Source organism: Phyllopteryx taeniolatus, chromosome 1, assembly GCF_024500385.1.
Source record: "Phyllopteryx taeniolatus isolate TA_2022b chromosome 1, UOR_Ptae_1.2, whole genome shotgun sequence".
In the NCBI taxonomy this organism is placed as follows: Eukaryota; Metazoa; Chordata; class Actinopteri; order Syngnathiformes; family Syngnathidae; genus Phyllopteryx; species Phyllopteryx taeniolatus.
Genome location: NC_084502.1, coordinates 14,176,950 through 14,204,556, shown reverse-complemented (window position 1 = coordinate 14,204,556; position 27,607 = coordinate 14,176,950). Strand labels below are relative to the sequence as shown.

Below are 27,607 nucleotides of genomic sequence, written 5' to 3'. Positions count from 1 at the left end.
TTCTTAACAGTAACAAGACTATTGATAATAGTATTGTTATACACATTAATACAAACATACACGTGAGCTTGAACATATTTTATTGTGCACTTAAAATGCATACATTCATGTTGTACAGTAAGCAGCGGTGCGTAGATACATTGTCATTAAATAAGAGTACTGTTACTTGAGAAAAATTAGTCCTCCAAATCATTAATTGAGTAAGAATAAAGTATTCAGTGGAAAAAACGACTCAAGTACTGAGTAATTGGTGAGCGACTTCTGATTGATTTTTTTTTTTTTTTTTTTTTTTTTTTTTTTTAAATCAAAGCATGAACATCAACTAGACAAAAATATCAAATGAGAATTTATTGAATTTGTCTCCATGAAATACCTCAGCCAGGTGAACTTGTGCAGCACTCATCCTGGAAACACAATTTCTTGCCTTTTTTCACCACGAGCGTCTCCTCACAAAAAGAGTAGGGCTCATCAAGGATCAAATTGACATATCCGGAAGTGTGTGCTCTGCTTCGTTTTTGTGAGGTCAGGTACGATCATGTAACATTTCTGCATCGGAGGACTTGTTCCTACATGTGAACGGAATAGAATCTTTGTGTGTGTGGTGTTCTGTGTTGAGATTATCAGAGCACACCGCACACAATATGACCGAATCAATTTAATGGCAGAATTTTTATCTTCATGTGTGGTGTCTGTAACAAGTAAAAAAAAAATAATAATAAATAAATAAATAAAAAATAATAATAATTTATTACAAATTTGATTATTTATTTATTTTTTTTAAATTAAGATTTGAAGATAGCTGGGAAAGGCTCCAGCACGCCCGCGACCCTAATGAGGATAAGCGCTACAGAAAATGAATTGATGGATGGGATGAAAAATCCTGATGCGTGTAACAGGCCTTACATGAAACTTGTCGATTTACATGATAAAACCAAGACCCTCCTCTTTTCACACATTAGCCAATCACAGTTGTCACACACACACATTGGCCCGCCTTCTTTGGTGTTCGTCTCATTCTTCTTTTGGAGTTAATGTTGTTGCTCACTTGTCCATTATTGCCAACAACTGGGCTGAAGTGTGGAGCAGAAGTCTGTCAGCAACCCAAAATAATAATAATAATAATAATAGAATCAGCAAATTTATCGGCTGTACAAGCATAAGTAGATTTATACATACATAGTTTGTGTTACGTTATAGATTGTTGATAAACCTCTTGTATTGGAACACATTAGCTTGTGTAGGTGTACTCCAATCCTCACATGCTGATGTTTGCGTAGCCCGGAGAAAATGTCCGTGTGTGTTTGATGCTTTAACCTTAACCCTGTGTTCAGTAAATGAATATGATATCGCTCCCGCTTTGCTTCGTTGTGCTGGAAATAAAAACGGAGGAGGACAAACTCATGCAGTCACTTCCAACTTCTTGATCTCCGTTTGTGCATTTGTTCAGGACTAATTACAAATCTGCTGCTGCTGAACTTCTAACTGCTTCTAAATACCAGCTGTCATGCCCTCTGACCCCATTAAGTGTGCCTTTCACATGACCCAAGCTGAGGCGCCTCCGCTGATTTGCATAAACCATTAGTTGCATCAATGTGGGCCTGTATGATGCAAATGAAAGTTGGCATTGTCGCTGTGAAAAATACTCTGGCTATTTATGTATCTCAAAAAGGGTGCAAGGGGGCCCCTATGAAGGCCCCACGAGCTGAGCACAGACTTCATCCGTGTTGCGTGACCCTGCTCGAGGTTCTCCAAGTTTCCCGCAGCTTGCAGACTATTGATGACACACATGTCCAGCTATTGGCGGAGGCTGGAGCGAGCGGGGGTGGGGGGCACGTCATCTCCATCCATCCTCGGAGAAAATGTCCCCTCTCCTCGGTCACGCGTGACTGCGTGCACGAGAGGCCGGCCGCGAGGTGAAGCCCCGTCCAATGATTATGCAGGCAGTGCAGATAATGACTTCTTATCTGGAGCAAACGGCCGGAGGGGAGACTGGGGCAGTGTGGACCGGCTGCAGCCGAGCCACAGAGGTCACAGAGCGGGTCCGCGGCGGAGGGAAACGGGCCCCGCGGATGTACTCCTTCGGCACCCTCCTCCGCCCTTTAACAGACTCCCACGGCTTGGATTGGGGCGCCGCCTCTCCTCGACCGTGCGCCACTCTCATGGGTGGGTGGGTGGGGGGGGGGGCGCTTCTTCTCCACCTTTGCCTGGCCCCCACTCGTGTTGTGTCCCCCGGGCACGGAGGGCGCAGGGCCAGAAGGACGTGCGTCAAACAGCACCGAGACGCCACATTGTGATTTTACTCACCTTGGAGAGATGCTTAAAAGTCTCTGATGAGCCCGTGGGAAGTTCAAGCAGTCGGAACTGGAACGTGGGGGACGTGGATGGAAGGAGAAAAACTTTTGAGTGGATGAAAGTGTGGGTAAGTTGTTGCCATGAGGACTGTGAGTGGTGAAGTACATTTGCATATTGTGGCTTAAAAACAAAACAAAACGAAGAAAAATCCATTCATCCAAAGTTTGGTCGAAACTTTTAACTTAAGGGAAGAGTTAAAATGTGTCGTGACATGTTTGTCCTCGTCACCCAGCGGCCACTTTATTAGGTACACGTGCAAATGTATATAACTTCTCTGTTACATAAAGCTGCATCGTCTAAATTGAGATGGACTGTAAAAGATGTATCACCTGTAAATTCAAAGAATGCTGAATGAAAGTACTCGTTGAAAAAAATATTTTCTCCAAATATAGTTTCGAATGCAAAGCCATAATTGCAACTTTAGCAACATTTTTTATGGATCGAATGAATTAGATTTAGCACTAAATAAGTAAGAAAAAAAAAATTCTTACTTACCGCTTCACTTTATTAGGTACACCTTCTCTCCAACAACACCCAATAAAAGAGTTTAATTTATTCAAAAATAATAATAATAATTACAATTGCCCCAGAACTAAATTTCAATTGGTTTTGAATGACTTAAAAGTATGAATTTAACAACATATTCTTTTGTGGTTGTAATGTGAAATAGTGTACAATTTCAATTAATAAGAAGTGTTTCCAATATTTTCTTAAATAGTTTATTATTTAGTTATACATGAAAGGTAGCCAAATATTAGCACTCAGTGCAGGGATGTTGCACACTATTACACAATAATAAACTTAAAATAGTCAATAAAAATATTATCATGATGTTTTATTGCATTGGATCTCATGAATTATGGAGGTGTGCCTAATTCAGTGAGCGGAGCGTGAAGTTTCTCACTTGTTAACACACACACACACACACTTCTAAAAGTTTGCATGGCAGTCATGTCAGTCCCTATTGGCGCTGAGTGTGAATGAGCAATAAAATGTACTTACTCCAACTGCTGTTCCACGAAAGAGGAGTGCAGCACAGCAATAGGCCATGTACAGTATATTCAACCCAGAGCGTGATCAATTATAGCCCCTTGCTCTCATTAGCTTTTGAATAATGCATCACACTACCGGCTGCCACGGCCACAGAAAGTTGAGTAAAAGTTAAGCTGGAGTGCTCCATGAGTATTGATTGCTTGTCTGTTTGTGATGAAAGCCTTTGTGTATCGATTTCAGTTTGCGCCACCTTTACACGTGTCCACCTTTTTAACATAATTGCTGTCACGAATCATCATTCCACTGACCGATGAATCCAGAGAGCCAGAAGAAGAATACATATTCCTATAGTTTAAAAATACCAATAATCCACTAATGCAAAAAAAAAAAAAAAATGCATATCAATCCCCCAATTGATTTGGCTTACTAAGCCTCATTTAAATTCTTCACTTGATCATTATTGTCAGGTGACCAAGTGGATACTGTGTTTTTATAAATGTTACATGGGAGAAAATCCGCTACAATGCTGATCTAGTCTTTTTGTTGTTGTTGTTGTTGTTGTTGTCACGACTCAATTTTAGTCAAAACAAGTGGCGGGTTCGAAGCTCAAGTTTCAGGCTCAGTGGTGCAACCATGGCAACAAGCCAGACATGTTGCTTTACTTTTGCTGATATTGGGAAAGGCTGAAAGAGCAAGTAAGGCCCAACACGGTCGTAGACGCAAATCTTTTGCATACGCATTGATTTTTGTCATCAACATAATGCTTCATACACAGAGGAGTGAAAAGAAAACAGTGTTTGATGCTCAAATTGAAATGTAAAAACTAGAATAATGATTACGACTTAAATATATGCTACAACAGTTTAACATACAGGAGGAGTGTCAAGCTGATTTTTGTTATGGGCCACATTGTGGTTATATTTTTTTATGTTTGTTTTATATTTGTTATGATTGTGAAACCATATCAAATGTATAATCGCCTCGGCATATTATTTCAGAACAAATCGTTGAATAACCCAAATTCTAATCAGAAAGTCAAAGGAAAATAGTTTGTTGAACTATTGTCCGATTTATTTTAAAAAGAGGTTTGCTTGCAATTCCTCAACATTATTAGAATTGAAGATAACTGAGCCACAGAGAAGTGAGTGGGCTTATTCCATTTTTGTCATGTGGCAGGACAGGGATTTAAAGTTTCATTTTCAGGTAAGTGCAATAGCGGTCTAAGTCCAAACAAGATGATAAACAACATTGAATTATACTAACATGCAGATGCAGCGGCACCCAAAGAAAAGCTGTTGAGTGAAATAATGGATTGCCTCTATATGTCAGAATTGGAACTAATCGGTATTTATCTGAAAGATATGCTTTTTCTCTATTCATTTCTGCATTTAATTTAAAAAAAAAAAAAAAAAAATGGAGTTGACCCATTCTAGCTTTCAGTGGCTCCATTAGCAATTCCGGTACAATTTCAGCAAGAAACACGAAGTAGACACATAAAATGATGTCGCGGGCCGGATCTGGCCCCCGTGCCTCGAGTATCCACCAGTGATATACAGGATTCTTTTTCTTGTCCTCAAATGTTCTATTTACTATTTTTCTTTGCTGTCTGGCTTGGAGAACTCACGTCGTTCCGCTGGCAAGGCATGTGGCCTTCGATTCAGGTTACCAAATGGTTCCTCCCCCTCGATATTGCCACCAAAATCGGGGTCAAATCCTTCTCCCTTCAAGTTTTGCGCAAAATAACTCCTGCTGACCAACTAAGAAGGTGATGAAAACATAGCCTCCTGGGTGGAGGAAACAACGCATCACAGTCGAAAGCACCCTGCTGCCTGGTTTGTTAACGTGTCAAAATGGAGATTTTGGCTCAAGCTATATGCGCGTTCCGAAGATGTCATCATTTCTGCTGATGCGGTGCTTCTGTGTCGCACAAGGTGACAAACTACAGTATGTACGCTGCAACCCACAGTTCACCGAAGAAGGGGAAACAAAAGTCATTAGCTGGCCCCGCACACAGCCGCGAGTCCTCGGGCGGCTCCTCGCTTCCTCGTGATCACGGCGAGGAGTGACTCATTAGTGCTAACTTGTAAACGGGTCATCAGTACATTTTCCTGCGGAGGTTCTGTTGGTTTTGGCGTATCGGTCGCGGTTGCCGAGGCCTCCTCAGACGTGCCGTAACCTGATCTCCTCGCTCAGTGTATATACTCCCCGTGCGTCATTCTTCAATTATGCTCTGACAGCACCTGAATTACTGTGGGCTGGATGCCCAGATGACTGAGGCAATGTGTATCGATCTGTCCTTTTTCTTTCTCGCCTCACCGTGGCTGGCTGAGGCCTCGGCGTCCCTTCCGCTCGGCTGGCTATTTTTAAGCGAGCGAGTCATTGCTCAAACATTTAGCTTGATTCTTTTTTGCCTTCTGGCCTGCATCAGTTCTATTATCTTTGCAGCCATTAATCAGCGAGGGCGCTCGTGATTTGCACTCCTGGAAGCTGAAGTTCTTAATTACGCGCACCTCCTTCTCCGCATTGGTTCTTCGTCGTCGCTGCCCTCTAATTCTCCAACTCACTTACCTTGACATTCATTTTCTTAAAACACAGACGTCGACATTTATCCTATAAGTGACCTTTCCGTCTGCTATGCTTTTCCAAGTGGCTAGAGGCCCGTTAACCTTCCTGCCGATGAATTGTGGCGCGAGACATTGCTCTGTACCTGGCACGCCGCTTTATTATGCGGTGACGGCAGGCGGTGGCAAATTTTCTCACTGGCAAAGGTGGCGACCACAAAGCCGGCGTTGAAAAAGCAAGATTGAGCTGCGCTTCCTGTCATTCATTCCGATAAGTAGCACAAGATGATACTTTAATGCCTAACCCAGAAACCTCGCAGGGAAAAGAATGGAGACATTTGTCATGCGCGCAGCGTCGGCGAGGAAGTGTAAACTGTTCAAGTGTCATTGACACAAAAAGGCCTTGAAGCAAATTATGAATGCCTCCGATGAACACATCTGTAAAAAGCTGCAAAGTTGTTTTAAATGACCAAACCGAGCTGTGAATCCCCCTCTCCATATCGGCAACACGCAGCTGCGCATTCCTCAACTCGGCCAAGCCGTGCGAGAGCCATTCTGTCGCCGCAACACCTGTGGAACTTTTCGCCGGCCCGTCCGCTGCCGCCATAAATGTGATATGTTCCAAGCCCTCGCAGTCAGAGGGGTCCATTACCATCTGCTATAGCGTTTGTGACAGTCATTTGTGGTGTGTATGGCGCACGAACAACGCGGCGTGGAGATGTTGCCGTCGATGAAACATATGCATTGTCCATCCGCCTGCTTCGCAGCAGCGAAAGATTTGCCACGTGCCTGCAGGCCTCTGCGAAACTTGGTGGGATTCGTCTCTATTACGCAGACACAAAACGGCTCCTGGATGAACACTATCAACTTTTTTTTGTCTCGGGCAACATTTTGGAAAACCATTTTCTTGCAGGCGATGAGGCTGTTATTTAATTTTGTTGTTGTTGTATAAAACAAGCTTATGAATATTCATTAGTCTTCCTCATTATCACAACAGGCATCCACACATAAGACTGAATTTTCTTGTTCAAATCTATCTGGCTCGCTTCGGGTGACGAGTGTTAATTTTTTTCCTTTGGAATTCACATTTGAACATGTTTGAAATCATTGACATTTGATTGGCATTGTGTTGTCTCTGGCTGCAAAACTAACGCGGACTCTCTCTCTCTGTTCGTTTTATTCTCTACATGAGTGATTCGGCACTTTTCTATAAGAAATATTCTCATGGCACAAAAAAAGATGATCTCGTCTCAATTTACTCACAAACGGACTGAGTGTGAAATGTGGGCCTCCTTAATTCAACACAAAGCTGAATTACTTGCAGGAAGCAATAACTTTGATTTGATTTGATTTGATTTGATTGCACCTTCGGCCACCTAATGGAATTGCATTTAAATATTTTGCTTGTCACTATGCATTGTTGGCATATATGGACAAATACATATTTGTAATCAATAAATGACAAACCTTTGGAAAAAATACAAATACGTCAAATTGGATATTTGCCGTGGCTCACGCTGATGATTCCTTGGTTAAGGAAGAGTTTCAACTTAAGCGTGCATTCTACTCTTGATGCTTGACATGAGCAGGATTGCATTCTTGTCTGCTAATTGACGCTGTGTCTCGCTCGTCAGGACTCACGTGACCGACAGCCCGACTCTGGAGCCACTTCCCCGGGTGTGAGGAGGCCCGCTTCCAACAAGTCGGTCAAGGACGGGGCTGCAGGTGGCCGCAGTCCTGAAGAGAAGAGAGGGGAAACATCAAATTGGGTTCCCGAACCCAAAGCAGGAGCATGAAACCCCTTCAGGACTCGTGTGGTTCCAAATGTTTTTTTTTCGTCACTCCCGCACGCGACCGGACAACTGCCCCACTCCCACGCACCCGGATGGAGCCCTTGAGCTGCCGGACCTGCAGCGGGCTGCAGTGCCGCCGACATTTGAGAGAATTGCTTATTGACGCGCAGACAACATCATTATGGATGTTGTCATTGTGCGCTTGAGGCTTCACACGGCTCTCATTTGAATAGGAATCGAACTGTGAAGGAATACGCACCCATAGAAACCACGCTCTCGTTCTGTATTTCATTTATCCATATGATATTATCCTGATTTTCAAATAAACGGGTAACACACGCAGAAAAAAGAAAAACACATTTCCGGTTTTACCATGTTGATTGAATTGGCACATGCGTGGGAATATAGAAAGTGCTCCTTTCTCTCTCTTGAAAATGACGTCCAACAAAAGAAGAAAAGAAAAAAAGACACCATTCACATTTAATGCAGTTTAATTTCGACTCAAAGTATTTGCGCAGTTTTAACAGCTTATAGATCAAATGCCTACTGGTGAAGATAAATTCATTTCAATATAACTCCTCATCCATCTTTCTGAAGTCCAAATAATTAATAAAGAAGCCTTTACGCGCACGTGTAAGTGCACGTTAATGTTGTGTCAAAACACGTCGACGGGGACTTTTGTTCGTGCCTTTATTGCGCCTCCTGGTGCGGCACAAAATGAGACTTGGAAGAGCCGAGCAGACAATAACAGGCTGTCCGGGCTACTTTGCACATCCACCAATAAAGTGCAAGTTTATTCCTCCCAGATTTACATCTCATAGACGGCAAATGATCGTAAACCCGCGGCCCTTAAACGCCGTTGCGTTTGGATCCAAACGCAACGCGCTTCTATCATGTTCACGTCTATTTTAATATCGCGAAATGGCCCATCAGCCCTTTTCACTTAATGTAATGGAGTGTTTTGTTTAGCTACGGCGCGGCGGCGGGCTTTCTAAACAGCATGGATGATGACAAAACAGGCTGAAATTGTCGCTTGGAAATAAACGCTGCCGGTTGGAATTTGCACGCAAACACAAGACAAGGCCGAGCCGCTAATGTATGCAGCTAAACCAGAGTTCACCTTTAACCTCCTGACCCGCGTCCGGCCTCGGGACAACGATGACCCGGTCACCGGGAAAGACGCGCTGTTTATTCTTTTGGGTGACCTGCACGTCTGAGCTCGCGCTTTTCTTTTTTTTTGTTTTTTTTTGCTTTTGTTGTGCGACAGCGGTGCTGCGTCCACGCGGGTAATTTTTCACGCAGCCGAATGAAGAGGGAGACCCCGGCCATATAATAACGGCGCATATCCGAATTTCCTGGCAGGGCGGATCATTTGCAGCGAACCCTCTTTTCCGGCTACAACTCTTATTTTGAGAAACCGAAAAATATGCTGGCTGACTTTATTACCCGGATGAAAGATGCTCGCGCCACTTGTAATAGCAACGCTGACAAATGCAAATTGTACAAGCATGTTTTATAATATTTCATAAACCATTTCAGCACCAGAAGCTATAAACAGTAAACATAACCTTTAGGACATTTATCCCTTTTATGTTAGCTATATGCACTCCTTGGACACTTCATTAGGTACACCTGCAGATTATGTATGCGATACACCACATTTGTTTTTTGTCTAATTTATTATTATTATTATGATGATTATTATTGTTTAGTGTTGCAGTTTGCAATGGCACAGAACTGCACTGTATCAGGTGTTTCTAATATTTTGCCAACTTAATTTCATTTAACTAATTTGAAACAACTCAATGTGATGCAGTGCAGTTGTACATCACCACAACAATACAATAGAAACATTATTGCATTAATACCGCTCCTACGGTGTTTAATCAAAATGGAGTGTTGTTATCTTTTTCAAGGCGGAATTTCTGGTAGTGTTTATATTACGGCTGTGCTGGCGTACCTAATGATATGAATTTTGTAGTTCTATTTGACAGAAATGATACTAAAATAATCACTGAAGAGCATTGACTCTCCCCAGGATCTCAACAATGAGAAGCAATGACAAGTTTTATCATTATAATTAAGAATACAATTATATGCATTCCAGACAAAAATAATAATAATAACTCAATTTATTTTTAATTAAATTTTTTGAGACAAAACACACACAGTCTTTCTCTCTCATTTCCAGTGGATTGTTAAACAAAATTATACATATATATTTTTTTAATTGTAAATAAATGAGTCATGTGACAGTGCATGTTGCTGAGAACTACAAATATTGAGAATTGTGTGATTGCCTTTTAATTTTCGGGTTTACAACAAACGTTGCTCAACAAAGGTTTATTTCATTTATTTTGTATGCATGTGGGTGATAAGAATGAGATGAAAGTGAAAAGAGGAGTTTGGGTGAACTATCACTTTCATTTCATTGTGTGGCAGCCACAGCACTTAAATTGATGAAGCGCATTGTTTGTTCAGACCTGACATTTAGTTCCAACGCATTTGAGTGTGACGTCGCTCTGATGAATTTTTGCACTCGTGTTATTTGTGTGTGTCAAGATGGATGCTCAGCCCACCAGACTGACAGCTGTGCTCGCACAAACACGAGGAACGGTGGACGAAGGGGAACGTCGCATTAAAACGGTTGCAGCGCTGCCGTAAAGAACAAGTTGCTTATCTGTGCCACTTTTTTTGGGGGCATATTTCTCAGATTGAAATGTGCACGCAAACTATTTGAATTGAATGCATCAATTGGAAACCTCGTCATCGTTAAGTGCAATCATTCAGACAGGGTTTGTTGATGTGACGCCATATTTTATTTTATGATGTAAGACTCCTGTTGAGAAGTGTGTATAATTTGTGATGACTGAAACTATCGTGTGTGTGTGTGTGTGTGTGTGTGTTCGTCCTTGACTGTCAGTGAGTGGACAAAGCCTACTCTATATGCACAAAACAAACGTAGTAGAACTTAACCTTACCTTACATTTTAGATGAAGGCATACATACAAAGTTCACTCGGAAGTTATTGTAATTAAAACAGAGCTGTCAAAGTCAAATGAACGCAATGCATAATATGCATGTAATATTCTCAGTGGTACACAAGGGGAATTAAATTAATTGATCAAGTAAAGCTCCCTGCATATTTATGCAACACTCTTCAAGATTGTTCTTGTACTAGCACAAGCTGTGGTTTGAATATTTCACTCCTGCTCGTTGCCTGATTTGACTGTATTGTGTTATTGATCGTTCTTGTTCTCAAATTTGACTTCCAAAACAAACTGGAACTCAACATTTAATGATGCCTGCCTGTGAAACAATGTGTATTTTCCTCCAATACAAAGCAACTCATTTGAATAATCGTCCGCTCACATCGCAGGCGTTCAAATTCATACGTAACAAATTGTGACGGAGCGCCAGTGAGCAAGGCGCCCGGGCATCTCGTAGTGGCTTTCCTCTCGCCTCTGCGGCTCCACTCTGGGGAGCAGATGTTTGGGGACAGCTTACAGCCTCAGCGAATTTCCGTGTGCAAAGCAAACAGTAGCACTCAGCACTTCTGGCTGCAAGAGAAATCTGCTCTTGGAAGAGTGCATGCTTTACGGGGGAGGCAGGGAAGCCTTGGAGCTAATACGAGGTATCATGAAGAAGGGTGAGAAGGGGTGCACGCAGAGGTGAAAGTGTGTCAAGGTCGCCCGTCTGTTGCACGGGAACATTATCAATTCCCTGACACATCTGGCGGCGGGAGTGCGGGCAGGGTGGGGCAGCGTCATGTACACCACATATTGCATCTCTCTGTGGCATATCCTGCAATCATGACCATCACCTGGGCAATCCTTCTCGCTTGGCTTGCCCCTTTTTTCTTTTTTTAAAAGTTGCAGACATGCACAGAGTAATCTATCCAAATTACAGATTCAATTGCTTAATTGAAGGAATGCGTTATAATGGAGACTTAAATAAATATTGTTTTTGATGTCGTCCCCAGTGTTTACACTGCTTTTGCGCAACACATCCAAATATATGCATGCGATCTGACCTCTAACAGCATGTTATTATCCCTAAACAAACCATCATAAATGAGCCCTGCGATGCTTATTTGTCTGAGCGAAAGCAACACACCCTCCCCCCGCTCCTCCTCCTCCACGTCTTCCTCTTCTGCCCCTGGAGCAAGGTTGCCATGGCGACAGCTTCACAGACATATGGGAGGAGAGAGAGCGGGGCGCAAAGGGTGCAGGTGGAGGGGGAATGGAGGAGAAAGGGGTGAGACGCGCCTGAGTTGGAGGACGCGCTGATGTGTCTTTCTTGTCTCATCTGTCAGCTAGCAGCATCGTGTCAGCCTGCGTCGGCCGAGGGAACAGTTCACGAACTTTTCTCAATCAGATTCCTGTCAGCCGCCATCTTGGCTGTATGTCACGGAGGACACAATTGATTGTCATGCTGTCTTTTACTGCTGTACGTTGTGCCGCAGACCACACAGTTCATAACGCTTGCCATTAGATGTAGGCGTTGCATTTTGCTGTTCCATTGATTGACTGATTGAAGGGAACGTTTAATTTGCAGTACAAAAAAATGGAGACAAAAAATGTACAATAGTGTATCATGTATAAATAGCGCCTACTGAAACACCATGTACCGTCAGTCGGAAAGGGACTACCCTTAGATATTATTATCCAAGAGGTTTAAACCAAAATACATAATATGTACACCATCTCCAGATATATACAGGTACATACCTATACACATTTACATTCTGCAAATCTACTGTATCACCCATGTCGGATGACACCGTGACTAATCATCTAACACACATTTGCAGAAGCTGGAGCTGTTCACCAACAAGGTCCAAATCATATCAGCCAATCAGAAGATCATCTTGACAGCGAACATCGTGAAGCGACAAGTCGACTGAATGTTTTCCTGTTCACCTCTTCTATTCAGGCCAATAGTCTTCCCTCTCTCCATGGCATACGTCTTTATTCCTAATTCTTCCTCACCGCCTGTTCTCCAACTGATATGAGAGATTGACCCCCAGGCCCTCAGGGGTCGAGTAATACAAGGTCATTGGCAGGTCATCTCTGCTCACTGGCTGACATCTAAAGGGACTTTTGGAAGGGGCCAATCAAATCTTGCTTCTTCCCCTCGTAAGGCGGACCCCTCCCACACCAACTCAACCTCGCGAAGCTCATCCGCAGCCTCCATCACATGACCAGGGCAAAGCGTCAGAGGGAGGATGATTAATGATGCTTTTAGTACCTGTTTAGAATGAAGCTGTCCACGCCGCACTGTAATTACCCACTCCCAGGCGGCAGCTGCCCAACATAATTGCTTTTTGTTTGTTGACCTGGTTTATTGCGCAGAAAGATGCCTTTGGTTTGTTAAGATGGGGCGTACAATGGCGAATACAGAACAGCGCATGTTTTGCGATGCAGGCAGTGCGCATCTGACAACGGTCATGGTACTTCCTCTCAGCACATGAGGTCAAACAGGCACAGAACTTACTGCATGCTACAGACAGGGGCGGACCTACCATTAGGCAAGTTCAGGCAATTGCCCGGGGCCCAGTGGTTTCCTGGGCCCCTGGCGTCTCATAAAGATGCATTAATTGTCTTCTTCGGCATATAGCAATTATTCCCGTTTTAGTCTTAAATGCACGCTTTTAAAAACACATCAAAAGTGCTCCCCGCTCCTTCTCATGCAATGCTCTGTTCCCTCTTCTTACTGCGCATGTGCAGACTTGATTCAGGAAGAGGGTAGCACAACAAACTCGTTGTTATCCTTGTGGAGGCTAGAAGTCTGCACTTTTTTCATGCCGACACACCGAATGTGCGTAACTAACAACTTTGAAGATGCATCAGGAATGAGGACAGTGTCGGCCGAAGAGGATGCAGTAGAGTTGCAGCGGAGGGTGACACTAAGCGGCACTTGTCATCACCAAAATGAGTATTAAAGCTGTCAAAATGGTAAACTATATTAATCTTCTTACCAACTGCAGTGAATGCATTGAGATTATTCACTTGTTTGATAAAAACCCTGAAGAAGGATTTTAAGCACTATCTCGCTCTGGAAATGGATTTTTTTTGTTTTTCCGTATTCACACTTTTTAGTCGATGATAAACATGATCAATGTTAGAAAGTTTACAGATGAAGAGCTACATGACTGGATTTTCCTTGGGCCCCAAAATAACTAATTACGCCTTTGACCACAGTGTCATCAGAATCATCTTTATCGGCCAAGTGCGTTGAAAACACACAGAGAATTTGTCTCCGGTAGATTTGTAGTTTTCCCCTGGAAAGTAATTTCCCCTGGGGTCTAACGCACTTCCTCAGCCTTCTCTGCCACGCCCTCGTGCACCCCTGGAAGGATTCTTCCGGGATCCTCCGCAGCGCCGCTGTCACGGCCATCTTAAATCACACGGCGCTAAGTCGGGTGAGTAGGGAGGTTGCTCCAGCGTTGTGATGCACGATTTGGCCAGGAACTGTCAGATGCTCAGGGCATCGTGAGCAGCCGCAAACAATACTGCCACAACTTTCGCCTATTCTCGCACACAGAGCGTAGCAAACGCCGCAGGATTTCTTTTGTTGACGTGCTGGTCGATTGTATGGAAAACTCATCGTTTCGTAGCTTAAATTTGTAATGCATCTTTTGTGACGCCTTGAACTTTTCTGACACACCTTGTATAGTAATAACACAAAAATATAGCTATATCACATCGGTACAGACTGTATGTACGATTCACCCTTTTAGCTTTTGTCGCTTCACCATTGTTGTGCCTATCTTTTAAATTTTGATGAGCTAAAACTGGGATAAGGAGGTATAAACTATATTGCATTAGTTTTGAATGGGATGGATAGATTGATAAATGGATGGCTAGCTAGAGAAGACGATAGCACCACCTGTTGCAGATGGTCTAATTTCATATTCAACCCTAATGTGGGGAAAATTGACCTGTGAGCACGCATTGACATAGCCTAAGTTTTTGGAATACCTTCCCAAAGAAATTCCCACCCCACCTTCTCTCGCCACATCTTTGGCTCTACTCCCAAGTAAAGTATGAAAATGTCAGCACATGCGGCTGAGTACCACGAGGACAGTGACAATGACAGCCAGATAAACAGCCCCCCGTCTGACCTATGGAGAGCATAAATTTAACATCCATAAATCGTCGCACGTTTCAGCTCGGTTTGGCGTTACGTTTGCGGTGCCTCTCCTCTCACAGGCAGTGAGAAGCAAGTGTTGGATATCAGAGCTGCCCGAATGAGCAGCTTTCATTCTGGTCCGGGCTCTCACATAACTCAGGCCCGGAGCCTTTATCACCGGCTCATAAATAACTTGGCTATGGTCTGATAATGTCCGCTTAATGCTTAGTCAATAAAGCCCACAGTAAGAGGGGCCTTTTTTTAGCCTCTCCGCTGTACATAAATATAAACAAAACCGTAGATTGATGTGATGGGCAGCTCTGTGCACGTTGGCACAAAAAAAGGAAGCGGTATGCAGGCCTGGGGAGCTGAAGGTGGGCTTTGAGGCTGCAGGTGTTTTGCGGAGATAGCGGGATGTAATGAGGGTGCTGCAGGAAAAGGGCTGAGTGGATCGCCTTGACTGATCACCTGTGAAAGGCAAAGACACACAAATGATAGCGCAGGGACACTAACGCACAAAAGCACACGCACGTTGTGGCGCACTCGTTCACCCCGACACACACATACACACAGTCACATACGTGCGGTCATTAGGCACCAATGGTGTCGCTGCCTGACGCACAAAAGCTCAGCCTCCCTATTTGAAGGTCATTCATATATTAGCATAACTCGACTCTCAAATGAACTTTGATGGCTTGTCGTTAGAGCCCTTTGCTAAAGCAGGTAGTAAGCAAGGACCCCCCCCCCCCCCCCGTTTGTTTTGGGATGGGGCGGCACGGTGGACGACTGGTTAGCACATCCGGGTTCAAATCTGGCCTCGCCTGTGTGGAGTTTGCATCTTCTCCCCGTGCCAGCGTGGGTTTTCTCCGGTTACTCCAGTTTCCTCCCACATGCATGGTAAGTTGATTGAGGATGCTAAATTGCCCGTAGGTGTGAATGTGAGTGCGAATGGTTGTTTGTTTATACGTGCCCTGCGATTGGCTGGCGACCAATTCAGGGTGTAACCCGCCTCTCGCCCACAGATAGCTGGGATAGGCTCCGGCACGACCGTGAACCTAGTGAGGATAAGTGGTACGGAAGATGTAATAATACAGACAAACATATACATGGAGATGGTCACAACTCCTTAGTAAGCTGGAGTAACAGTAATTCAGTAGTGAATGAAAATGAATATATGCCTGTGAGCAATATTGTCTGTCTACATGTGTTGCTCCACGGTTTGTGTTCAAGTATTTGTTGCTTCAAGGGTTATAACACACCTATGCTATTCGTTAGCCTGTCTACAGTATATGGGACATTGTATTGTTTGTAAGCAGACTTCCTTAATGCAAAGTTATGTACTGTACTTTTCAATACACAACGTGTAATTCTCAGTTTTATGTTTAGTTTGAATGTAAAATTCAGCTGGGGGAGTCAATAAACAGCTTTTTTTGGTTTTTTTTTGGACATTGTTTATTATTTATCAACTGCTGCATGCTGTGAAGTCTGCTGAGTTGAGTTAATTGCCACTAAAGCGCTCATATCTCAAATTTTTGCTCGCAAGCCAAAGCAACAAATCGGACAAACGACATCTCATATCTCGAAAAACGTCAGGGCACTCGTATCTCAAGGCACCATTGTATTCGACAAATCTGTGCACGGATTTATTTCCAGCGCATTCATCGTGCAGGTATACATTCTATATATTGTTGCTTTAAGCTAATCACACATTAGTGAAAGTCCACTACTAGAGCTCCATCAAGGTTGAGGGGTTTCATTGTCCGGCGCACATTGAAAGGGACACTTATTGAGCATTGGCACCAGTCACGTGACCATCCAATTGTAGTGCTGCGCCAGGGGCTGCTTTAGTCAGTGTGATGGCTGGAATGGGATCAGCCGAGCCCTGGGGAGACAGAGGACACTGACAGGGATGCTGTTGGGTTGAGCGAGGATGTTTGATTGTGATCCATGAGATAGTCAGCGCAGCAGCAACTGAGCTTAGAGAGAAGCAGCTGGGAGAGACGGCGACGCCAAGCAGGTTCGGATGGGAGGGATGAGCTGTTCAGCTCACACTGACATGCTTGCCGGGCTCTAATTGGCGGCATGGTTGAAATGTAAGGATTTATGCCAACAGGTTCAGACACAAAATTGGACAATAGAGATTTCAGTTCATTCATATCAGTGTTGTGACACGGATTGAAAATGAGGAAAATTGGGGGACTTAGTTTTACCTCTCCGCTTACATGAGCATTCTGAAGAAATAAACGAGCACAGTGGAGCTATTGAACAGTACCTCTGTCTCTTATAAAGACCACGCTGACGCTTTCTTCGCTCAAATTATTTTGAAGCATTGTGAACATCAAGCAAACTGTGGAAAACTGGCTTTAAACTACATCAAAATACATTGATGACAAATGTATTGAACTTTTGGATTTAGCAAGGATGACAATCTACATGCTCGTCAACAACCTTTCTGCAAAGAGCGACCTGGGTACTGAGTCGTGATTCAGATCAGAGCATAAATGGAATCCATTCGTGGTAACCGTATATATATATATATATCGCAATCTAAATTGAATTGGTAATTATAACGGAATTGTTTCGGAATAGCTTATATAGTCCTTTAGCCAAGCTAAATCAATTCCAAAGTATATATATCTAAAAAAAGTAATTTTTATAACATTTATTGTGTAGATCTAAAAATTCTAAATAAAAATTCAGCACTCTATGGTGCAAACTAACAAATAACAAACATTGAATATACTATATATTCCTATACCTTTGACCTTTTAGACTCCTCCTCCTGGATGACGGTAACATACTAAATCATTTCCGGTTTTCACACCTGTTGCGTGTGCGTAGTCTAGCTGTTATAGTTTTCTCTCGCATATCTGCTGTTCATAGTTGATTGCTTTTCCCTGTAACGTGGTTCCAGCCAGACTTTTGTGATATGTACTGTACCACCTCAGCACTTATTCTGGTGTTTTGCGACATTAGGTGTCACGATAGCTTAGCAGTTAGCATGTTTTCACCGTTTTCTCCCTTTTTGCCTGGTGTCTCGTATGCTTAGCTCCTTGTCCTCAAGCGAAAACAATACTTGTCAAAAGTCTTACTGATCATCGACTTAGAGGAGCGGCTTTGCACCGTAGAAGGACAGTGTTTAGCCGTCTAGCCATCTCGATGCAGCTTGTAGCTAGGTGCTGCGGCATAATATAGCATTGCGCCAAACATTCCAGCTGTAGTACCCGATGAGACGTGAAAGCAGGGAGGATGGTGACTGTTTGACGTAGAAAGACTTTTTTTTTTTTTTTTTGCTTGAGCTGGATTAAAAAAAATGATGACGGCAGCTACTACTGCTCTGTGGTCAGACGTGCTTGAAGCCATTTTCACACTGAGGCAGATACGACGACGTCATCAACAAGCGTGATCGCGTTTGGTCGGTAGAGTCCTAATCAATACCGTAAGCCAAATTAATACCATCTACCACATATTACGTATATATAGCGCTCACCCCTGCCTTTAATTTTTTGTTATTAGGATATTAGAAATGTATGATACACATGTGAAGACACTGATCATGTTAAATATTTCTCACAATAATGATTAAGAATGATTTAACAAGGTAGAAAACAGACAAGTATCAATATGCACACACTTAATTTCTTGAAATCATTTTTAAATGATTACTTTTACAAGTTGCCTAGGAAATCACAACGTTCCATCATTTGGTGAGGTATTTTTCGAACATGCTCATGTGGTCCTTGGCGGCGACCTGGTGCCCACGGACACCATGTTGGTGACCCCTGACTTAGAGTATTCTTGTCGTTGTTTTGCCTTAAGCCAAAGAGGTTAACATGAAAAAAACAGTAAGCATGTAACATTCGGTAAACTGATTTATTTATTGTACATACGCGGCAATATTCTCCCATGAAGTTTAAGCAGGTGCATTCGCGGTTGTGCATTCAAGCTAACCCAAAAACAGCATGAGCACGGAATCCTCGAGGAGAATAATGAATTCATAATTTATGCATGACACGTACTGTGTAATACAAATTAATGATTTGCCAACCAACCTTGAAGTTGCTGGAAGGACTAGTTCCTTTCTATAGACATTCTCGATGCTTTTAATATGCCAGAGAGTTTGTGGAATTGCAGCAGCTATTTTTCATCAGAATGCAAAGCGATAGAATAATTAAAAGAGGAGTTTGTCTCTCTCTGGGTAATACAATAAACTTAAATGATAAAACGTTGGGTGTACTTAAATGTATTGCGCTGCCTGCCCTGACAAGAACACTGTTGTCATCGATCACTTGTTTTGGAAGCAATTTATCAATATTTAGTTTCAAGCGCTCAAAGTGCACAGAAGTCTATCAGGTATAAAGACAAAGCATATTCAACTACATTTTCAACCACTGAGGCTCATTTTTAGGGCAAATTGTCCAGAGAAGTGCACAACTTGAACCTTTTTGGAAGAACAATTACCTGATGATTTGATCCTAAATAGTGCAAGGCGCAGTATTCAGGGAGAATGGTGACTTTGGAGTTGCCCACAAACTAGGGACCCTATTCCACATACGGTGAGTTTGCAGGTTAATGGAGACAGAACTATCGCAGAATTAGTGGAGACATTAACGGGGGTATCAATAAATAAGCCTCTAATTAGGAGAAAAAAAGAAGCAGAGCAGAGCAGCAGAAGCAACAGCACAGGGGGAGAATATCAATGGCACACACACACACACACACATCTGTATGCACGCACATCTCTCTGGTGAGGGGGTGGGCCTCACGTGGGCTTTGCCAATGGAATCGGCTCGCCCATCCGTTGCCGACCCGCCCCAGCGGCGAGCGTGCCCACTCTTGACTGTGCAGTGAACCCAGCGCAGCCTCCCCTCCCCGAGCCACCTCTCCTCTCGTCTTATAACCAGCTTATCTGTACGCTGCCCTGAGTGTGCTGCTCTGTGACTTCGCCGTGATTGATAGTAGCGGGGGGTTCTCCACTCCCTTGGTGAGAGGGAAAATGGAGGAGGGAAAATAGGGGAGAAAGAGCGAGGGGAATGCAGAGAAGCCCGGAGAGCCTATGTGATGCAAATTCCTGATTAAATGTTGGTTTAACTGTGCATTATACGTCTAAAAAAACGTCACCATTTCAAGGTATTTGTGAGAAACTCAAATTGTCAATATAATTTGGATGTGTAGACACGGTGGGTGTGCTGGGTTTGCCGTCTACCTGCGTGCTAAGGCTGAGGTCGGAGGGGTTGTGTGGCGCTGACCGTTCCTCGTCTCTCTCCCTCTGTTCCCTGGAGGGTAATAAAGACTGATGACATTGATGCTGTGCCATCCGGCTCCACAGTCTCCACTGCACAACCATTTGCGTCATCATTTATCCCGATCCCCCCCTCCCCGCTCTAATTCTGCTTTAATAACCGCCAGATCCATTTATCAGCGTATCGACGGGCATGACAGGTGCTGCGGCACACACTAACACTCTGCCCTTTACTCGATTCACAGTCGGGGTCATCGCGAGGTCGTACAGTCAAGGATGGCAACACACCTCTGGCACCTTGGAGCGACAGCATGGCCTGCATATCTGCGCTCGCACATGCAAGAGCACCCACGAGCCTTACCACTTGGTACTTTTCATATCGGTTAAAGCGCCGGGTTGAGTGAGCGCATCACCAGACGAAACATGCGGTGTTGTTTAGGCAGGGTTCTACTTCCATAATCGAGTATCAAGGATTCCAGTCCTTTCAAAAATGTATTTGCCAAGACGCCAAGCTGTACGTTTCGTTGTCACTTTTCCACTTCTTCTTTCAAGGGGAAACTCTCTTCTCCCTGGGCACTCACCTCTTCATATGCAAAACATGTCCTCCTGTCCTCAGACTCCGGAGCACTTTGCTGCTGTGACACATTTTTTCTTCATTTCAGCTTGACAGTGACATTTATGTTCATTTACTCGGCAATTGTGAGGCATCTGGAGGGGCCGCCCTCCCCCATTTTCCCTCTTTCACCCTTTCCCCCTCTTTTTTTCTCTCGGGAATAATTATTAATGCATATTTGCAAGCCACCGTGACCGAACCCCCTGATGAAGTGTCTGAACAAGAATTGAGGAAACAGGGAAGAAGAAAACATTCAGTGTCTTCCATGGAAGTAGGAATGAGGGCTGCGATGGAGTGCACATACAGTATGTTTTAATGTGTGAGTGGAGATAATGCAAAAAAAGACAATGACCATGCACAACTTAGTCTATGATTCTTACCCTGGCTGTAGTGTTGAGCAATGGGCCAGGTGGCGCCAACGCAATGGCTCGAAGTTTGTAGCAGCCATATTTGTTGACATCCATCCATCCGTGGATCTATTTTAACAAGCATTCACACTCTCATTCACTTCAATTGACCTAACATAATTTTTTTTTTTTTGTAATGTGAAATAATGTTGGAATCTTACAATACAAAAGTAACAAGATCTTGTTGTTCTTAAGTCATTGACATTTTGATTTTTTTGTAAGGGGAAGCCAGATGCACCTGAGGTCATACAATGGGCTCTTTGCACATAACGCTGTGAGGTCACATCCTTTGCGGATAATACGGTTGACCCTTTTTCGGTTTAGCCGAACATTCATAGTCTCGAGTAAACGGCAGGAGCCTTAAAAATGTGTTTGCTTAAAAACGACACGAACAATAACATGAACATTGTTATGTTCCAATGTGGACATTGTCATCCAAATTCAACAGTGTTTTAAGGTGCCACGGATTTCCCAGTAAGGATGAATGACGAGCAAAACACAATCGAATTATTACTCCTTGTAGTATTCGGAAATAAAAACGTCATTGTCTATCAAATGAAAAATCCAATTTGATTATTTAAAAACTATCTAGAGCCCCCTGGTTAAATGCTCGTCTTTTCTTTTCAAGGTTGCAGACTTTGTCACAACACTAGAAAAGCCACATTTTGGCTTGCGCAAACAAACACTTGTCCCTTTGGGAAAAGATGGTGTCCAAACACTTATTTTTAGCTTCAAATGGCTTATTTTAACCAGGATCCCTTGCCGCATCGTGGCCGTGGTCTGTTTTCAGCCGGTCTCAGTGCCGTAAAATGCATAAATCCACGCTGGCTGGCAACATCTGCTTCTACTGAGCCAGGTAGCTTAGCTCGTAGTTAGCGTTAGCTTTCACTCATGATTTACCACGATGTGTTGAATGAATCATGCATAACTTTATCCAATTCATCTGCCGCAGTCTGCCATGAACATTTGTGCAGCTCCTCAGCAGCAGTGCAGCTCTTGTCAAAATAAAAGATGTACTTCGAGTTGTTTTCAGCGGCACGGTGCTCGACTGGTTAGAGCGCCTGCCTCACATTTCTGTGGACCGGGGTTCGATTCCCCGCCCCTCCTGTGTGGCGTTTGCATGTTCTCCCCGTGCCTGCGTGAGTTTTCTCCGGGTACTCCGGTTTCCTCCCACATCCCAAAAGACATGCGCGCTAGGTTCATTGACGTCTCAAAATTGCCCGTAGGTGTGAATGTAAGTGCGCATGGTTGTTTGTTTATGTGTGCCCTGCGATTGGCTGGCAACCAGTTCAGGTTGTACCCCGCCTCCTGCCCGATGATAGCTGGGACAGGCTCCAACACTCCCGCGACCCTTGTGAGGAGAAGCGGCTCAGAAAATGGATGGATGGATGGATTTGCTTTCTTTCAAATGCAAAAATTACATTAAATTAAAATTATCGCACTACTAGAGATGTTCATACCAACTTATTAATACTATACCACACGCACATTCCATCACTACCCCACAATCAGACATTTTTGGGTGGGGTGGTCGAAACCAATCGTCGACAGGGTGGGCGCTGATCAAAATTTTCTGCCTTGAAAAACACTATAGTGAGGGCAGCAGCGGGGGTGGCCGCGCCCGTTGGCAGGGTGGGATGGCCGACTTTCCTGGCCACGGCGTCGTTCCGCCCCTGCTAACTGGGATTGTTTATTAGCATATTGAGAACCTTTCCTGTAAACATTGGGTGGACTGTATTTTTGTTTTTTTTTCTAAAACGGAAAAGACTGAGCCCTATTTCGGCAGCACAAAAGATTATGTGCAAACATTGAAAGGCATTTCCAGGGAAAAATATGCCTGCAAAGTCGCACAAAAAGTAGTTGAAACTACTATCATGCATGAGATCACAGTGACCTTCAGCATACCACGGGGAACCTCGACGGATATCCCCGAATCAATAAAGGACCTTGAGAGGTTTCACTGTATTCCAATAGATGCCTTACAAAGGGTTAACTGTAAAACTGCAAATGTACATCCATCACACATTCATGTCGACCTACTGTATACCTCCACACACCCGCCCATGCTGTGCATCCCCCGCCCTCCCTTCAAGCCAAGCAGCAGCAACCAGGGGTGCGGGTGTGTGAGGGCTCTAATCTGTGGTGCAGGTCCCATCGGCAAGGATCATTGAGCTAATTAATAATGTGGCACAGAGAGGAATGGCAGTCATTAAGAAGCCACAGCTCTGTGTGGAGGAATGCTGTGGTCTGGTACATGGAAGTTTGAAAGTATGTGTGTGTGTGCGTGAGGGTGGTGCGGAGGGGGCACCGCAGGCACAGGGACTCACCCAGGCGTGCAACCCTTTAGATTCATACCTCACAAAAGGCCACACACACGCACACGCAAACACACACTTTTTGAAGCGAGGCAAAGATAGATGCACACACAAACATACTTTGCCTATTTTACTGTGAAAGAAAACCCTTTAATGTGTGTGGGGGTGCCCTCCAGAGTACAGCCTCGCAGCATCACTGAATATAATCTGGTGTACCAATTAAGTGAGAACAAAAGTTTTTTTTTTTTTTTTTTTTTAATATCAAAATTTAATGAATTCAATATAAAATTAAATAATTACAAATTCTGCATTGCTTCTGAATCCTCTCAGCTCCCCGAGCTCCCTGAGCTCTGCTTCTGTTTGCTAGGCTTCTGCTCAGTTGTTAGCAAATAACAGATGGGCCTTTCCCCCCCCCCCCCCCCCAGCGGTGGATATTCCACCATTGTTTCAGCAAAACCCCTGAAGCCTAAGTTAACATATCAGCACAAGGCCGCAGGGATGTCCCTGCTCCGAGTGTGCCCGCAAGTGCATGATAATGATTGACACCTAATCAGTCACGCCTTCTGTCGCTGATTGGTTGTTTTTCCTCAGGCCTGCTGGTTTCTTGCAAATTGAATTAGAGGCACAAGATGGGGCAAGAGAGGGCAGATTTTAGTTTTTCCCCACGGATAATATTAGTTTTGTACTTCTGTCATGTCATATTGATAGTTTTAACAATGTCACATGAAATGGAAAATAAGGGGGGGAAAAAAAACTTTTAAAAATAAATGATCTCTGGGTTACACAGGCACAATGCCCGCCCGAATATAAACTGAACATTAGTGCTGTGTTTTACTCTGTGGCGAAAGTGGATAGGACAGATTGGAGTCATTATGAATCTGGATGGGACATGTCTCCCCCGTCCCGAGTACCATCTGCGTTTGTGCCCCTGTTAAAGTGTGGAGGAAGAAGCACCAATCGGTTGACCAAGCTTAGACAAAAAGCTTGTCTTCTTCTCGTAAGGAACAGATTATTGCTTGTTTAACATCCTTCATTATGGGAAAGTCTTCACTGCAACACTGTATATCATGTTATTTATACAGCTGATGCAGCCATCACCTTTGTGCCTACACAATCCATGTTGGAAACAAACAAACAGTGGCTAGCTGAACTTGTGAAAATATGTTTTATTGTTTTTTTTTTTTTTTTTAATTAGAAAAGGCCAGTCAGTTCTTTGTAACAGTAAGTTTAGAGGCGTTGCATACTGTACATCTACAATATTTACCCTAGACTGGCTAAGAGCACTTAGTTGTGTGAGGCAGCCCAATAGCTCAGTCTGAGCTAATGAAAGGAAGCAACAGGAGCAATTAGCAGTGTAAACAAACAGCTCGCCGAGGCGCCTGTTTCCTGCCTCCCCACCCCCGACTGGCAGCCTGGAGTGGAGGTAATTGGGGCAGCTGGGAGCCGAGACAAAATCAATGGCAATGCATGTACTAACGCAGCACGATAACTCATAACCTGGTGACGCAGCCTCGGGGACACAAACACGACAAGGCGTTGTAGCACGTTTGACCCTGCGGAGCTTACACATCTCGGGACTAGATGTAGGACCTCGGGCTAACATTTAACTTGTAAGCATAGACCGAAGGACTGAGAGAAATCCACACAGTCCACGTCACTCACGTGCCAACAGCTGACAACTCACTTTGACCGCCCACCAGCCATTCAGGGGCCTCACAACTTTCCTCTCTAAGTCTAATTGATCATCTCCATGCCATTTATGTGTCTGCCAGCACACTAATGTCTCCTGCTCAGTCACTTATTGGGCAGTATCAGCATCTATATGGCAACCATGCGGCCGTGGGTTGCAGACAGTTGCGAACAAGCTACGACCAAGTCTGTCTCCAACCTCTCCCCGAGTGGAGCCATGGGGCAAAGTAGGTATACTAATGGAGGAAGCTGGCTAGGACTTCCCCTCTTCATATTCTGCTGTGGGCACTGGGCTCCCGATGTCTGAGAGCTGGCCCAGCTATCGTCGCAACAGAGTTATCAAAAAGTACACGTAAAGCAGGACTTGTTGGCTCCAGCATTTACTAATGGAATTGCATCATTTGTAAACAGACAGAAGGGAAACGGAAGGAATATTGAAATGTTTACAAATTCCATAAATAGCATCCGCTAATAGAGTCCACTAACAAGGACCAGTCAGGTACTCAAAAGTACTTTATATTAGGAATGGGCATAGTAATCGATTAATTTACCATTATTAATTCAGTCAGAATAGATTTTTGATGATTATTATTATTATTTGAATTTAGGGAAAATGTAGTGTAGTATACTCAACTAGTTTGCCATCTAAAGAGGGAAAACATGGCGTCGTCTATGTAAGGTTGCGCTATGGCCACGAATCCGGCACTTGATGGCTCGTGGCTACTCCTTTTGGCAATACATTAAGACTCTGCCGTTGAAAAAGGAGTTCAGAACATTTGGACAGCAATTCTCCAATCCCATTAAAAAAGTGTCTAAAAATAGCAATCTATTAATTCAACTAAATACAAAAAATGTTAATGTTTCCAATATTGGATTCAGACCATTGACAGAACTTATAGTTACAACAGAATAGGTCACTTGTCAGAAAATACTGTAAACTGATGGCTCAGGAAAATAAGCACCATCACACCATACAATGTTACTTATCCACAAAAACAACGCAACACAGAACACACTGTGAAACATGAATAACAATATAACCACATAAAAAACATTGAGTCAAACAACAGTTTAAGTACAGTCAACCCTCAGTTCACAGCATCAATTGTTTGCGAGCCTCAGTTGGCAAAATTTGTCCCATTTAATTGTATCAAAATAGAATTATTTTTTTCCAATATTAATACGATTAGGCTTCCTGATAGCACTAAAGGTTGCCCTTTTCACTTTCTTGGTAGCCGTATTGAAGTAATTTAGAGCAAAAAATAAAAATCAAAAAGATATGAACTGTATCTGCATGTGAAATACGTGACGCAAGGAGCGAACAATGTTTATGCTTTGCGAGAGAAAGCACAACTGAGCCTTCCGCGTGAATGCTCTGACTGTTCACCAACTGAAGCATAATTCATCAACTGAAGCAAGATATGTTGGAAAATCTTGTTCATATTCCTATTAGTCTGTGAAAAGGGTCATTCCTTAACAGAGGGTTGACTGTACAATTCTAAAATGATTAACATCAACTTTCTCAAAAGTCTTCTCTTGATACACCAAAGCAGGCTGAGCCTTAAAACCACTGTCACTGATGTTTTTTTTGGGCTAGCCAGCCTCACATTACTGTGAAGCAACAATTACAAATGGACGATAACAAGCGATGCTACAAATAATCCAAACCATTTCCCACAATGACAATAATGAATATAAGGTTAGACAAAAATATACATGCTACAAGGATCAGCAGTTCTTCTGGACACAAGATTAGCAGCCACAATGTAGCTAGCGAGCTAGCACGAGCACAGACACTATAAATATATGATTAAAAGGGGCGAGATCAAGATCAAGCTTTCGGCCAACCTACTTCCACATTCGGCAAAATGGGTCCAAGCATTTCCTCCCGGTTTGGGTGGAAATGGGCAAAGGGGGCCGTGACAAAGCACAGGAAGTCAGCTATCCTGTTTTCCGGGTTTAGTCATGTGACGTTCCGCATGTAGCGCATTAGATCAGGTTCAAGCAAAACAGTGGCATTACCAGACTTCTGAGCCCAGGTAAAAATGTTAGCTAAAACACAGTTAGCATTAGAGGATTTTACATGGACCCTTGCGTTCCGATTAGAATCGGGTTAGAAGGCCAAACCGAATGAAAATGCTCCAAATAAACACCTCCATTGGAATAAACAGGCCAAATGCGACTGGAATTTCCTTACCTTACTAAAGTACTGCTTCTTGCCTTAAAAAAAAAATCCAAGAATAAGATCCCAAACAATAAAACACTGTTCCACACAGCCACACACACCTGTCCATTGTGTCAACTTCCTTTCGTGGCATTGTGGGTAACAAGTCCACCTTCAAAATAAAAGTTTGCCTTGTCCTTCAAATGAAAGCGCAAGAGGATGTTAGTCATCTGCAAAAGCTTCTAATGATATTATTGAAAATAAATTTGGAACTTTACATAGAACACGAGCAACATCTCCTCTGAATGAAAGCTTTGAGAAGGAAACAATGGCCTCTTTTACTT

At 43.4% G+C, this 27,607-nt stretch overlaps 1 long non-coding RNA gene across 1 annotated transcript; it reads right to left on the bottom strand.

The window, feature by feature from the left end:
• Window positions 1–7,144: 7,144 nt before the first annotated feature.
• Window positions 7,145–27,407, bottom strand: LOC133478239 (uncharacterized). The gene is made up of 2 exons (XR_009788634.1): window positions 27,297–27,407; window positions 7,145–7,643 (listed from the first exon to the last, which is right to left on the bottom strand). It is a non-coding gene; the product is annotated as an uncharacterized LOC133478239 (long non-coding RNA).
• Window positions 27,408–27,607: the final 200 nt, after the last annotated feature.